We start from the raw sequence: 16989 nt of genomic DNA on the forward strand, positions 1-16989 counted from the left end.
AGAAGATAAGATCTCTGTTCTAAAACTGAAATAAAAAACTGGGCCTTTGGCTTTGTTCTCTGACTCTGGGCTGTAATTTAATTAAAACTGCATATCATATGCTAAAAATCTCATTGACAAATCTTAGTTGAGGAATTCAGACTCCTTGTGGTACCTCAATCTGTGCTTTCTATTTTACTGTCATATTGTTCCATATTCTTATCCTCTCCCCCACCCCCCTGCATTGAGCACTACTTCCTCTCTTGTTTCTCATTAACGAAGTGAATTCCTTTGAGATTTAATGCTGTAATGTTGAACACTGGCATCCTGCTATCTTAATGGATATCTTACTTGACAGCTTTGTGAATTTTAGTTCTCTTCTTTAACAGAATATATTTGTGGGAAAAAGCTGGCATTGAATTTAAGTGCAGGGAGCTCAGGCAGGCTCAACCCAACTGAAATAACTGTGATTTCTTCCTGTTATATTAGAAATTGGACTAAGCTTAAGACATTAAAAAGAAAATGGAATAACAATGATGTATCTGAAAAGCCCATCACTTGTGTCAATACCCAGAGTGTGATATGCTTGTTTTATTATGCAAGTTTGTTATTTCCTCTTACAGCAAAGTTATGGACAACGACGACACTGAGGTAGGTCTTGCTGGTATCTCTGGCGAATTCTGTGATCGTGTGGGGAAATGTCTGTTCTTGAATCCGTGAAATAGCTTTCATATTTTGGCAGTGAGAGTCTGGGAAATGGAGACAATCACAAAAGTGGGTTTTAGGTATTGCAAATCTTGCGGTTTTCAAAGAATTGTAAAACACAATAACCTTTCTAGTCCCTAGGATAGAGAGTAATGGCAGTGATTCAGACCTTTCGCATTTCAGAGGGATCATCTTTAGATAGTATGAAACTGCAGATACTTGAAGCTGCAAGCTCTTTAAAGCAACTACTGCATGTTTTCAGTGTGTACAGGCATTTACATACCTGCCATTGAGTGGGAATATGGATATGACAGAATTCTGTTGATTGACAGAAGACAAGGAAGACTGTACTATATCTACCTATACTATGTAAATTGAAGTTGTTAATCTGTCTGGAGCAGTAAAATACTACTTCCCATTTTAAGAAAGACTACTCATATAAAAAGGTGATGTTGCTATAGTCTTAATTTATATGACATTGGCTGATTGTTTGGAACCGGTCTGTAAGAAGTCAATTCACATGGATTTTCTACATAATTAGATCTACAGTGACTCTCAGACGTTGGACCCACGTGTATCATTTGCATGAGATATCTTAATATAAGTATTTCACAGTATATTTCCTCCTCACAGCTGTACTTCTGATGCAGTACCCACACCTTCTGTTCTTGAAAATCTGCATTTTCTCTCCAACAGCTGAATTCTGCAAGTAGGAAAATTCATCTCCGCCCACTCCCTCTCCCTCCCTCAATTTTCAGGCAGAATCTGAAGCCTGCTGATACTGATAAAAATCCATTCACTGACCCATGGCGTCTTTATTTGCACGCCATCTTACACAGCCCCTAGCCAATATGTTACTGTGCTCCTCACACAGGGGACTGGCCAGGTTAGATGTTCAAGATGCATGGCAGTCAAAAGTAACCTGATGGAAAATCAGGAGGCAAATTCCATGTTCCTTTCAATACACTTCCAGTTAAAGGCTTGCTCAGTTACCTGTATATATCTTTACACAGAGATGACGCTGAAGTGAAATCCATGACAAAAATCCTAAAACACTGCTCTCCTCTTTCTTGCAAGAATTATCTTGCCAAAAGAACTGGTATAAAGATTAGAGCGAGCAAGGGCAGAATCTGCCCCTGTTAACTAAAATCAGGGCAGGATTTGAACTGAAGAGAAAAAGAGGGAAGGTAAGGATTTTTGTATTGGAATAACCTCTGGGAATGTAGCAACAAATGTTTGGATTTTTTAGGCATTTAAATGTTTAAAGGTGAAAATAGGCACCAAATATGATGAGATTTTTATGACTATTATAGGATTAAGGGGCAAGAAAGAGGTAAGGGAGTATGAGACACGGTCTGGAAGACTTGCATGAAGCTAAGCCAATTTACATTGTCAGGAGGATGGGACCTTGCTTCTATATGACAGTTTTCACTTGCTTAGCAATTCACTTTTTGCTGATAATTATAACATTATTTGGAGATCTAGGTTTGTTTTGTTTTGTTTTTTAGTAAAATCCATCATGTGGCAAATAAAAAGAGTTTTTGTTTAGGATTAATTATAACACAAGAAGGCTCTCGCAATGTTTCTGCTACAATGGTTTCAATAATTCTGTTTTCAAAACAAATAGGCAAAAAAAAATTTTCACTCTTTTATTTTTATGCCATATGTGATTCTCATGTTTTGCCACTGTTGTCAGTCCATTCTAGCTTCATATATTTCTGTGGTTTATTTTTGGTTTAATGTTATTTTCAGTAAATAGCTTATCACGAGTTATTTTTCTGTTTTTTCTCATGAGGTTAACTTTTGTGTGATGTTCCCTCCATAGAAGGGATTGAACTGACTGGTATTGACTTGGCATCTATTTCTTTCTGTGCGAGAAATCATCCCCAGCCCTTAGAATTTGATTAAAAATGGTTGCTAGGGCAAATGCCCCACTTAACAGAGAGACCCTGGGTTTCTAGAGAATATGAAATACAGGATACAATACTGTAAGAGTTCTACATTTTTACACATTGAAAACATCTAGCCTTTAGAACAAAGCTCAGCATATCATAAGTCTAAGGCCATAGGTCTAGTGGAAAAAATTGCAGCCCACATACCCCATCTCCAGCAAATGCCTAGCAAGCACACAAGGTTGGAGCGTTGAAAGGCTGAGGTTCAATTCCCTGCTTAGCTTTTCTGTGTGACCCTGGACACTCTGCTTAGGCATCCGTAATGGTCAAGAGGAGGCTTTTTCCAACCAGGCATTAGCTTGGCTATGTTGTAAAAGAAGATCTCCTTGTCCTACAGGGTATGGACAAGGTAAATATCTGCAAAATTCTGAGATGCTGAGACACAAAAGTCACTGAAGGTGGAGACAGGAAAGAGAAAGATGGGCAGAAAGGGAAGATGTAGCACCTGATTCTTTTCTATAGCAGTGATATTTTCCCAAACATACCTTAATGTCTGAGATTTCTGATTTTTGTAGTTTTTTTCTCTACCAGCAGATGAATATGATCTTCATGTAAAATAAAAACTAAAAATCACTTCTTAATTTTTATGTTGTGTTAAGAGACCTTTCAAAAGTTCCCTACTATCTCACCATATAATCAAAGTGAAGGAATGAATATGGACCCAATTACTGCAATCACGCTAATGTCAAGGAGAGCAAGATTTGTCCTCCTACCTGCAGGAAAACTATCACAATTATCTCCCATATAACTTTTATAGAAGGAAAGAGAAAAATGGACTTCAGTTCAGTTCATATTCCTGTCTCAGGAGATGCCTTTATGAGTGGCATCAGAATAACACATAATACATAACACAAGTAACTCATTTACCATGAGTGCAGAATAACACTCGTGTTATTCTGCACTCATGGTAAATGATGGGACTTTATATTTCGTAGTGATTTGCTTACTTACAGTCCAGCATTCAGCCACTTGGCATTTCTGTATAATCTGAAGCTGCATTTAAGCTCCGATTAACAAGTAAGAAGCAGAACTGACACACAAACTCTCTGTGGTCTGTAGGTGTATTCATTGGTAAAAATTTTCCAGTTTAAAGCAGACAGTTGTGTTATTTATCATAGTAAATAAGGTAAGGAAGAATTAGTACAAATGTAGAAATGCCTGAAATTCTCCTGCATATATCTATCTAAAATATTTCTTTGTGTGAACTCACTTTCATTACTTAATATTTGTGTCTCTGTTACTTTTCAGTGACCGTTTCAGAACGAGGGCTTTTCTGTTCTTGTCTTCACAGCTCATAACTTTTATTGCTAGGATCAACCCTTTCCCTCTCACCGCATTTTTAAGAAACCAGTTTTTTATGATGTGGTAAGTAGTTCTGAGCACAGTATAAGTGAAGTCTTGCCAGAGATTTCATTACTACTTCCTTACATTTACATCCTGCATTTTCAACACTATATTGGCTTTTAAATTTATTCTTAAAGTTGTCTAGAATTTTATGGACAGAAGACCACAATTATATAAAAATCCTTGAGAACATGCTCTCCTCTGCTTCATTTTTATACTCTCCTTGCTTGTATTTTTAGAATATGTGTGCTTTAGATTTTTTGCTTTAATTGAGAGATTATTTTTTTTCTCCATTTACAAACCTCTATGCAAGGAATTGAGCAATGTCATGAGGTGTTTTTCTTCCCTTATTCTTTTCTCTAGGGTATTACATAGAGAAACTGTGGTAAAGAATCACCATCTGATCTGGTATATAAGTTATGTCCTACACAGAGTACCTGATAAAATGAACCAAGTACGTCACCAGAAGACGGATGGTTTTGTAGTTAAGACAGTAGACTAAAACTCAAATCCCCTACACTCAACTTCATAGCTCTTTTGCAGGTTTCCTGTGGGCTTGTTTACATTGCAGAAAATGTTGTGTCATGAAGAAATCCTTGGGTTAATGCCAAACCAATGTTGAATGTCCACAGTGAATAGTTCAGTGCTGGAGAGATGTAGTAGCTTGAGACTCAAAAGCAGTACAGTCATATTGGCCTGATGATAATGAGTTTCTCAACAAGGTGTATTAACTGTAATAGGGCACTGATGGAAATAGCAGCTCCCAGTTTTGAATCTAGCCTAGCTGTGGGTCCACCCAGCTCTGGCAGTTTTGAGTATTCCTAGTTCTGCAAGACAGATATGTTTCCAGTGACTTTCAGCAAGTGATTTGATCTCACTCTGCTTCTATTATTGTGCTTTCTGTTACTCTTCTAAAATATTATTATTTTGGAAAATTGATACAAGTTTATTTCTCTTTGCCTGTTGAAGTTGCAGTTGATCTATCCAGAAATCCCTCTCTTTTTATATATTAGAAGAAGGCCTTGTGTTATCGTATCTAAATGTCACTATGAGAGAAATAATAAACTATAATCAAAATGGTAAGAGGCTGTGGGTAAGCAGATTCCACATGACATTGTGAAACGTTCTGTTGGTGTGTCTCAATCTGTGGTAAAAATAGCACTGATAGTAAAATGCCAGAAAATAGACAACAAAACAGAAGAACGTGTGTATTTTAAATAGATGCTTTCCTAGTCATGCAAGCCAGGAAACAAAATAATAAGAAAGAAAATGTAAACAATAGATGAATGTTGTAGTTTAACTTAGTTTTAACTTTTTTCCCAAGAAAAAAAGAACCACATTATGGCAATACTTAAGTTATTATATGGATTTTTTTTTTTTTTGTCCCAGAGGTTAAATAATTCTTTAATTATAACAGACTGAGAAACTGCTCAAGCTATGCTCTACCTAAAAAAGGCACCATAAAATATCTTTCCAGGATAAAATAGGTACAACCAAGGTTTTCCTTAGCAATATATACTAATTTCCAGACAAAACTTTTTATAAGTTTTTAGCCATTTATGAGCTTCAGCGAATTTATAGAAAATCTCATCTAAACAACTTTTTGAAGAAAATAATAATAAGCACTTAAAAATACGTATTGCATGAGTTTACAGTATAAGAATATAATAGTAACAATTAACACACATCTCAATTTGCTCAGGAGGGCCAAACTGTGAGAACTTTCCTGAAATCAGTGTAAGCCACTAGAAGCTTACACACTTAAGCTTACACCCAACCTATCAAGGTTGTCTCTCTATCAATGTAACTTTCATTCACTTGATGAAAAGTGTTCTGGGGCTCAGGTCCGGTACTAGCTCAGAAGAAGGCATGACAAATCATGAGTCACTCACACCATTTCTTTCAATACATGAGTATTTAGGCATTGCCTTCTCACCTGCAAGTCTCCCTTCTGAGTATAGTCTGAGTCAAACTTTTTAAACTTATAAGACCTGAGACCAGTCTTGCTTTTATCATATCTCCTTCAAATGTGACCATTAGTCTCTGGCTTAGTTTTTGTTCATGCGATGAACGCATATGTCATCTTTTCTAAAATATACTGAAATAAAGACTGAAATGTACAAAACAACCCTATGTGGTTGAGGGAAAAGATACTCTTACCTACTATGGTTAGAATTTTATAAAGGGGAAATTAGTTTCAATGCATTAGAACCACTGCTTGGAGATTTATGCTGTGGTCTGATGGACAACCACACACAAACCATGCCATTATCATCCCAGCTAAGCGAGGCATTTTGACTTTTCACAGCAGAACAACAAAGGTAATTGATTGCAGGTGTTTCAGGCAATGAGCAGCACTAGGATACTTCATGCCTTCAGACTGCCTCAAACAACACTGCACCAGCAGGAGGCTGCGTGGGGCTGGCCTGTTTGGCAGGTACTGAATACACAAAGCATTTGGAAAATAACTAACTCATATCTTGCTGGAAGATCTCTTTTTCACTAATATTTCTTCTATAACTTTATAAAGTTTGTGACTTTCTTTTTCTTTCTCAATAGGAATCTCCTGTATTTAGGAAGATGCAAATAAAGGTTTTTAGTAATATGTAGAACAGATAATGAAGTCCTGGGAACCTGTAAGGCTGAAGAAAGGAGAGGATAGGAGGGGAGGGGAGGGGAGGGGAGGTGTTTGGCCGAGTCTGGCAGAGGTGGGATGAGATCAAATTGTAATAAGGAATTGTAAGGAATATTAACCTTGACCAGATGAAAAGTGCGTAAGCCGCTCTTGACTCTTTTGCTATGTACTTGTCCCCTCGTGGTATAAGATCTAATGATTTGTTTTGTTTAAGAACCATAACTTACTTTGCTTAGAGACCAATATCTCAAATAAAAATCTTAAGTGTAATGAAATATCTCATTCAGTGCAATGAAATATTTTGTTTAATCTTAAGAAGTCTTATTTCACCTTAAAAATATCCATGGGGTACTACCCTTTGAAATTAAAACTGAAAATCTTGTCCTAGAAAATGACAGAAACCAGTTAAACAGTTAACTTTTGGAGAAGAGTAGAGGAAAAGCAAGTTGTTTTCCTGACTCACTTGGGCTGGTTGACAGCTGGACCCTTTTGAAGCCAACAGTTTATGTTGAGTTAGTTCTAGGGCTGGAAGAACTGCACTTCTCACACGAAACTATTTCCTGAATTTGATTAAAATTCACAATTGTATTTTTGGTGAGTGAATTAGCATAGAAAAAGAAGTCATGAATCTATTCAGTCTTCCAACTAGGTCTAAGCGGCTTGTGCCATCTCCACTCATCTGAGGGTTATTTTGAATCCTGACCAGTTCAGAGCCCTGAATTCTCCATAGTCCCTGGCAGTGCAGGCAGTTCAGCACCATTTCACTCTTATGGCAGAGAGTGACAAAAAAGGTGGCTTTTCTGTCTAATAACATAGACTTGTATTCAGTGTTATTTGGACTAGCTAAGTGCTATGGACAGTGTGAGAGTGAAATATGAATTAAGCTGGACTAGAGAATGATTTCTGGATTAAGGAAAATGTCTGGGAGGAAGCATGCAAACAAGAGTGAGAGTGAAATCAAAGGCCATGGTAAAATGACTGCTTTACTATGTCCTGATGAGTTCCTGCTGAAACCAAAAATGATTTCTCCTACTGATTTTGATGGAACTCAAAGACAATTCCAAGAACTGAAGGGTAACAAAAGTAGAAGTGAAGAAGGGAGTGGAGTCACGTTAATATTTGATACCGACAGTGAAAACTGATGAAGATGAGACAATATAGAATCATAGAATGATAGAATGGGCAGAAGCATTTGGAAAGGAGAGTGACATGGTCTGGCCTTGTGAGAGAACTGCGATTATATAATATCTCTATTTTATCTGGGACAAAATTAGAACACTGAAGTCACTGCATCACTTAGGGAAGCTGCAGTCAGTTAGTAAATTGTTAACATGTGACAAAAGCAGAGAATGAATGCAGAAAAAGGAGGAGGAATCTTCAGACTGGGAAAACTTCATTCTTGCACATTTGTATGCCATAGCTTATTTTGCTTGGATTTTAGCAAATTTGAACCTGTTATAGGGTGGTTATTCATTATTTGCATTGTGCCTAGACCTGAGAGCCTTCAGCTGTGTACAGGAAAAAGTTGTATTCCAACTATACCTTTATATGGTTGTGCTGTTTCAGGGTTTCCAAGGACCTATAAGGTGCATGCATTCCTGCAGCCATCATGGTTCTTTGCATCTTAGTGGGAAGAAATCTTTGTTCCTGGGTTTCTTAACTGTGTCTCTGATTGCAGGTCCTTGGACAAGATCTGAATATGCAAGCTGGCTTGCTTTATCTGTTTCTGGGAAGAGAAAGCACACAGTTTCATTGTCATTCACTCTGACTCCCAGCTCTTGGCTTGACATCAAAACTAGATTATATTGACTAACATACAAAGTTAAGCTCTTAGTCATAAGACTGAAAGCAAAAGTTTATAAGTAAGATAAATACGTAAAAAAAAAATCTAGTTTCTGCTTTAACAGCTGCTTACTTGCTTAGCTGGTTCAGTGTCCCTCACCAGCATGCTTGTGACCAGTCATGACTGCAAAAGCCAGAGACCTAGATTGAGCTACATCTGCCAGGTGGATCCCTGTCTCCAGAGAAACTCCTGTCCCACAACCTCCCACTTGCTTTTCCTTGACTTTTTTTCTCTAAGTTTCATAATTGTTAAACCATGAGAGGGGTATACTATGCACATGTCATTCAGAATCCTTTTAGGGATTAGTGCCACAGGTGCTCTTGTTCCTAGTTATCAGTCTTTGCAAACCTAATTAAGGCCACTAATAAACATTGATTACCTGTTATACAAGATAGTTATGCATGCTTTATGCTGCTATGGATTTTAGGTGTGCTAGCAACTTTCTGTAGAGACTACAAAATATCTAACCCACTAACAGATGATGAGAGATGAGTTGACATACACAGTTATATTAGCTCAGGTTTTCACATCATGACAGAAAGAGCTTGATTGTTACTGGAATTCCCCACTGGATGACTGCTTAATGTTTAAATGCCGATGCAGGAAACCCTGGCAAAATTGAGAGACTTCCAGTCCTCAATATCCTGAGACCTTTTACACCATCCCTGCTGAGGTCTGGCGACGTGGCTGCCAGCTTTTCATCTGGCAAAATTGCTTTCAAAAACCATCACATTTGTTGGCCTTTAATATTAAAGTTGTAATGTGAAAGATTTAGCCAATGCTTGTTATATTTATCTCAGCTGTTGGGCAAGATGCTACAGAAATAAAGAAATTTTCTCAGAAGACTTCAATAACCAATTATAGAAAACTAGTACCCAAGTTATTTAACTGATAAATTCTCAAATTCTTTTTTATGACAAACTTAGGGAATTGCCCTGATTTACTGAAATAAAATAAAGATAGAGAACTTGTTGGAATCTTTGATAATACTGCCAGCAAGTGAATTTAATCACTATAGCTGCAAAAAACAACCACTACAGAAATGTGGATATCAAGAGTAAAGGAACTGCAAAAATTCTGTGACTTACTGCCTGAATTAGAGTAACAGCTCAACTATCTGAGGAAAAAAGGGAGAAGCTGTTACAAATAAATCACTGATGTAACTTTTATAATAACAGTACGTATACGCCTGTATCCCATAACTTACAGTGTTTTGACTTCGCGGCATTCCTGTATCCTGTATATCTGTCACTCTCTCTTTTACTAGTTATATAAAGAAATAAGTTGTGTTACTGACAATTTTCTTTATCTTCAATAAAAGTTTGTAATCAGAAACTCAGTTTGCAATAAGGTGCTTTAATTAATATTAATAAAATTGAAGATCATTCCACTGGGGAAATATTAGATAAATTTATTGTTCTCCTCAAATAAGAAATATATTACAAAGAAACACAGGAAATTCTGGGTTATTCAGCTTCCTCAAATATTTGAAAACTGAAAAAACCACACTTTGTCCACTAAGAACTCTTGGATCATTCCTAATGAAACAGAAATATACTCTTAACACTGCTAAATCAGTTGGAGTCAATAAAGCTAGACCTTAGATGAATTTAGTTGATCTATATTTTCCCTCATCTTTTATTGATTCCACTTGGACTGGTTGGAATGAGAAATCTTATCAATACTGGTGCACAGTCTTGCTATAGCCTATACAGACTAACATATGCCTGTGTTACCACAGATGTTACAAGACGGAGAGAAAAAGTAAATATTGTTTCAATTCACAGATGGTAAACTAAGGAATAAAAGGCTATTTTCCTTTTATTTTTTTTCCCTTCTGTAATTCTTATTCAGAACAATACATTAGCATGAATTTAATACCAAGTCAAATGTAAAGAGGAGATAAACCATGGTCTCCACTCAACAAAGGAACTACTTCCAGAGCTTTAATTACATTAGCATTCCCTTGGACTTTTTAACTGATGGTTGGTGACAATGGAGGAAACAAATCAGTAGCAAATGTGGAAACTGAACCCAGTTTCCATCCATTATGCTATAAATAAGATTATAAAAACTTTGAGGATGCCTTAATTTGCAGTCCACGCCAAAACCAGCCTCACCACTTCCTCTGTACCATGCAGAGTGGACTCTTCTGGGTATCTGTGCATGGTCTTTTTGAGTGTGTATCCATTAACATAGTGCAGGTTAGAAGCATACTTTTGAAGTGAATCTCCTGATCATCCCTTCTTGACATGGTTTCATCTACAATGAGTGTGTGAACAAGATTGCTTTCAGATTACGTGCTCCAGAAGGCACCTAGTGTACTGCAAACATTAATGAGTGTTGAATTCAGAGGATGAGACCCACAGTAAAATCCATTCACACATAGCATGGACACCTGGTTCTCAGGACCAGATACTCTGTTCTGCAAACCCTGTCCTGTTGCCCTGCACTAATTCCAGATGAAAACTTAGGCTTTGTATCTGTTTCTATGTTTGTCCCTATGCACCAGTGGTTGAGAGAAGAAAGATTGCACGGAAGGGTTAGATGACAGAACTAGATCATTTACCCAGGGATTATTGTCAAAACCCTCTGATTTCGGCTGCATGGCTGAGCTTCAGCAGTACTGAAAAACGGGTGACTCATGAGGTCAAGAGTCTGTTCCCACCCCTGGCACTTTTACGGAGTCTGCAAGGTTGGACAAGATAGAAGAAAGAGCAAACAACTTTTGCTATAAAGTGCTTGTAGACTTGATTTTACACAGGATCAGGCTTTTTGCTGGGCCATCCTCGTGTAAAAACTCACTGCTTATAATAAACTAAGCCAAACATGGTATTAGACAAATGCTCTCTGTAGCTGATACTAGAGAATGCACAGTTTTCTGGATTACAAAACACTAATTTTGTGTACCTTAACCAAGAGGTTTGGTTTAAAACCATTCTCATTAAAACTGTATCGAAATCAGAGACAGAGAACGTGGCATGTAACTAATTGCAGAATAAGGTCCTAAGTCTCTTGCTTTACCTTCACTAAACACAACTGTTACTGTTCTTTGTGTGAGTTTAAATTAAAGGTTAAGCTTTGTTAATTAAGAATAAAAATATTTATAATAATTAACTCTGTTGTTTGGCAGCATTGTTCTTTTTTCCTATTTTTTTTTTCTTGGTGGGATAGTATGAAGGCTTGGCATACCTATTGAGAATGGCTACATCATCCTTACTTCACAATCATGATTAGATCGCCATTAAAATCTGAACTCTGCTCAAAGTTAGACATACTACAAGTTTAGGTGGCAAGAGTGTAACAAGTTTGTTCAAAAGAGAAGTCCATATAAAATATCACGGTTTGGAAGATTTGGTGAGAATGATTAGATCAATTAGCATGGGATAAAAGTTTCTTTTGGTGGCACAGATTTGCTAGGAGTGAGAGGGCACAAGGAACATTAGCATCCTTGTCAAAACAGGTTGCTGCGATGCACTCTGCTATGCCGTGTGATGGGGAGTTGCTCCTCTGCTAGCACAACTCCCTTTTAGATGAGTTAGTGATCCAAATCCTTTAGGTGTAGTGGAACGAGTTTCCTTTGGACTGTGCTTCCTCTGCAGGTGTGGAAGCAAGAAAGCCTGAGGCAGCAGTATTTGCTCTGGATCCAGCAGCGTAGTCTTAGACCAGCAACTTCCAGCAAAACACTCATTGATTTGAACTTGCTGCCGTTAAAGCTTGCTGATTTGCTTTAAGATGTTGCACAAACATTAGCCTATCCCCGTAAACTTTTAAACTTTTGAACTAAGGGCAAGGCCTCTGTGAGAAAAGACAGCATCGTATGAAATACTCACTGTGAGAAAGCGCGAGAGAGTGGCAGGAGAAAAATGCTATAAAATAGAGTCAGAAAACTGTCAAAGAAAGAAAAAATAATAATAAAACAAAGCTTATTTTAGAACTTCCTCTTAAAATCTGTCACAAAATTTTTGGAACCATGGAGGTATGGACTTTGTTTTAATATAGAAAACTTACTTTATTCAACATGCAGATATTTCTTCCTAGTGATACCAAATATCTAGAGGATTCATTCCTTTTATCTCATGACCCATATTTTCCAAGTGACAAATGTTTTGTTATTTTTTGTTAGAATCTCTTTAAAAGTACTTGATTTTGGGAAAATGTCTTGTCTAAAAATAAATCAGCTTCCCAATCCTGGTCCACTAAAATACACGCCATATGTGCATTTGAGATATCAGCTGAGCCTCTTCTTCATTCTTCCACCTCTAAAGTAGTTGTTAGGACTGAGGAATTAGTGAGATGGGACATCTGAGCCACCTGGAAAGAACTGTGGAGATAACAGTTGTCAATAGCAGAGATGAACTAAGAGAGATAAGTATAAACACATCATTGTCTTCAAAGTGAGAAGGAACAAATTAATGAAAAGATTTTGAAAGTAAAAGGACTATATTTCTCTTGACTGTATTTAGAATTTTCATTTTCAAAACTCAAACACTGTAAAATACATGTAGATTTAGTGATTATCATACTACAGATGATCAGGAGTAGAAACCTTTAGATGCTACTTCCATCATCTGATGATCTTCTGTTCCTCCTTTGAGGTTCCTTTTTTCCTGGATTTATGTGGACAGTGGCCATCTTTACCTGCACTTATGATAAGTTATTAATCTGGTTACATTTTTCTAAAAAAAAATATAGACAGAAATAAGTAAGAATCCAGACCTGTAGCATTGTTGTGTAATCAGAAACTTTAATGGTAAAACTTTTTTCTGAATTGGAAAATGTCATCAAAAATAGAACTATTAGGAAAGTTCATTTTGATGAACTACTAATTTAAAAAGAAATTTGCAAAGAATTTCTAAATTCTTAATTAGTCTTCCTAAACTAAGTCTTTCTTAGTGTAGCTTTAATAGCTTTAATATACAGCGTATTTCCCCCAAATTTCTATAAATCAAAAGTAACAAAAAATCCAACGAAAACCAGCTGTACTTTGGGGTACAAAGTGCGATTCAGTAGTGAAGCATCTGTTTGCCAACTGTAGCCACACCATCATGCCTTGTTCCAGCAGACTGAGATGCTGGCTGTGTCAACATCCTTTGACTTACTCCACATGCCAAGTTTCTAATGATAGCCAGTCCCTTGGCCACTTCATGCAGGACTAGTTTCAATGTCCCTGAGCGATTTCCTGAATACACATCCCTGTCTGCTCTTGCCCTTAAAATAAATAAAAAAAAAAAAAAAAGGGAAAAAAGATTCTTAGAAGAATGTCAGGATAAAATTATTTTCTGAAGGAGGTCAAAAGGTTGATACATTAGGTATAGTGCAGCTTTACTGTGAAAGCTTTCTGTCATGAAATATGCTCTACTTTAAGTCCGGTTCACTAGCCCTCCAAATGGTGTTAATGTTGGCAGACCCTTCTTGTGACACAGCAAAAACACTAGGAATGCCCTTGTGAGGTGTCTCCTGTGTTTCCTTCAGCACCTGAGCTTGTTCACAAGATAGCTCTTATATGTTACTGAACGAAACGTAGAAATCATAGAATTTATTGGTTTTAAAGGATTTGTATGGAAACAAACAAACAAAAAACCCTCTCATTTTGAAGTAGGTAAGGAAATGACTTTGCCATTTATTCTGTTCTGAGTGCTCTTTTTCTTAACAAGGACAGTGTATTATAGGGGTTGCTACTCTCATTAAAAGTGCTATATCTTTGCATTTACTGTGCATTATTTGAAATGCCCATTCCTTTGTCTACTGATGTTCTGTGTTTGCAGCTGATCCTGGCTCAGTTGCAGAAAATAGAGCCATTTTCCAGAGTCTGAGGCTGTCTTACCCTAGCTCCACTGGCCAGTACTAGGGCGTTTCCAGACTATCGAGTAAAATCCTGGGTTTCTCTAGCCTCTGGGGATTACGACTGTGATGTTTATAATTCCTTGATTTGATGATAATTCTGCCATCCGGTACAATCCAACCCAATCTAGTCAAGCCAAATCCAATGGATTTTCCCGAATTAGACCTTCAGGAGAACCTTTGTGGTAACAGGTTCCAGGCTTTTCCATGCAAGTGTTTTACCTACAAATTAGATTCATATATTTTTATGCTCACGATTCTATATATACTTACACCCACAAGCAAATTCAATAGCATACTGACTTCACAGAATAACAGCTCTCCATGTGTTTACATGAAATCTAGTAAAAAGACCTGTTCATTTTGGGGGAAATTTTTGCCTTTCTTAAGGGACTTTTTAAAAAAATAAATATTCAGGCCATTCTTCACAAACTATTGAGTTGCTAAAACAAGCGCTGACTTTCTAAAAGCTTTCAATTAGGCCTGCTATTTGATACATTTTAGCAGTTTTATTGAACTAATAACATTGTTCTCCCTGGATTATGATTCCGAGGGAGACCGTGATTCAAAGTATTTAACAGAAGTTGAATGAAATCATTCACATGAACAAAGTGACTCATCTGCATATGTCTTTGCAAGCTTAATCCTCAAAAACAGATGCTAATAGTTTACTAGTCATATACACTAGCTAACTAGCTCCTAGCAGAATGGAAAACAATGCTAGGAAAGAATCTATTAGCTTTTATATTAACAGGCAAACAGTACTAAATAATTTTTTTAAAGATTTAAAAAAAGGTAAAAAACAAAAATACATTGTCTTTTAAATATTCTGGTATCTAAAAAGCTGCTTACTAGACCAAATCCAATAAAATGAACCAGGTAGATTAGCTCAGTTCATTGCTTTTAATTAAATACGTCCTGAGCTATGCTCTCCATGAATCAGTAAGGAACATTTGCTACTTCTTATTTTCACCCTTGCTAAAATAGCAACTCTATTCTGATTAAATACTGGGAAAGAATGGTGCATAAGGAGTCAGGTGTGGGTTTTGCAAACCCAAAGAATTAATCCCAAGGGGAGGGGACAGATGATCCAGGTGAATTTTAACTTGAATGTACCATATTTCAAAAGCATGTAATCCACAATGTAATCCTGAATCCTTCTTAAGGGAAGGCTTTCCTGTAGAAATATTATCCTGACCTTTCTCTTACTGTTGCTATGGAAAGAAATGCTTCTTGGCTTCTGGCAAAGGGCCAGTAATTGTATTTAAATGGAGTGTTGAACAAGCATAGTATGTGCAGTGTACTATTATTTCTTTGTGGGAGGTTTATTATAGGCTTCTGGTGTATAATCTAAATTAGATGTCTGAGGAAAAATAATGCTTTTAAGTTTGGAAATTGTATTCTGTCTTTAAAATTCTCTGATTTCCCTGATAGTCTTTTGAAGTTCTGAAGCTGTAAATGTTATCTATATTCCTTAATCAAACCATCCTTCCAACCAGCTGCAGTAGAATGTCTCTCTTTTATGTTTATGGGAACTTGGGTGCAATTATTTTACAGAGATGAACTTGCTATAAACAACCCTATCATTTCTAGACTTTCAAATTTCATTATGTTAAGCACAAATCAACATTGACGCTGCTCTAGTCTGCCTCTGATATGCTGTTTAGAATTAGCATGGATGGGTGATCTTTTATTCAATTTCATTATATTAGTGAGTATATTTAGCAAGTAAGTAAGTACAGGCTGGGGAATGAAATTTTTCAAGCTATTCACAGTCTTAAATCTCAGCAGATTGGTAGATACAGAAAAATGAAATTTACCATATCATGCTTGTCTGCAACAGGTGCCTGGAAATGAAAAAATTTTAGACTAAGGTGCTAGTGACTGAGTGATTATCAGTACCTGGAATTTTATCTTTCTTGTATGGTTTATAAGAATTAATGAGTATTGCATATTTGATTTATATTTAGCTTCCCACCCGCCCCCCCCCCCCCCCCCCTTTTTTTCAAGATAGGATTGCTTATCTATGTACATAATTATTTGGATGGCTAAACAAGGTCTACTTGACTGTTAATATACTTAGAAACAAAAGTCAGTTAGGCAGACATTAATGGTTCCAGCATAGACTTCTCATCCCACTGAAATCAAATAATCTTGATTTTGTTTTCAATAGACGTTGGATAATTCCAGATAGTGCTGTTTTCTCTAGCGCCTCCTACAGTCTGTTCATAAAGACACACTCGTATGTGCATGAAATGCCATAGAAAAGCAATTCAACTTCTTATAAAGTTGCACATGATCTGAACTTGTCACGTCTTGTTCCTCTTCCCCTGCCTTTTTGCTTGCAGTGACTTTTCAGCAAAGGTTATCTTTCTTGACTTTCACTTAAGAAACACTTTCCTGCTCTTTCCATCTTCAGTGCCTCTGAAAGAGCCACTTCTGCTCCAATCTGCTGTGAATCAGCTGCGTAACTATGTTCAGTAAAAGATAATGTGTACACCTGCTGTTTTCCATTTTTCCTAACTGTATTGTACTCAGAGATGCTTAACCATCCTCCACTGCAGTCCTACTAAAGAAATATATATCTATTGTATGTACTGGGGCTGCTTAACACATATCTAAATTGAATTGAAACTTTACTGGTGTGCATAATTAGGAAACGATAATTTTGACACTTCTGCTCAGTT

The sequence above is a fragment of the Tauraco erythrolophus genome, chromosome 7 (assembly GCF_009769465.1).
Source record: "Tauraco erythrolophus isolate bTauEry1 chromosome 7, bTauEry1.pri, whole genome shotgun sequence".
Taxonomy (NCBI): Eukaryota; Metazoa; Chordata; class Aves; order Musophagiformes; family Musophagidae; genus Tauraco; species Tauraco erythrolophus.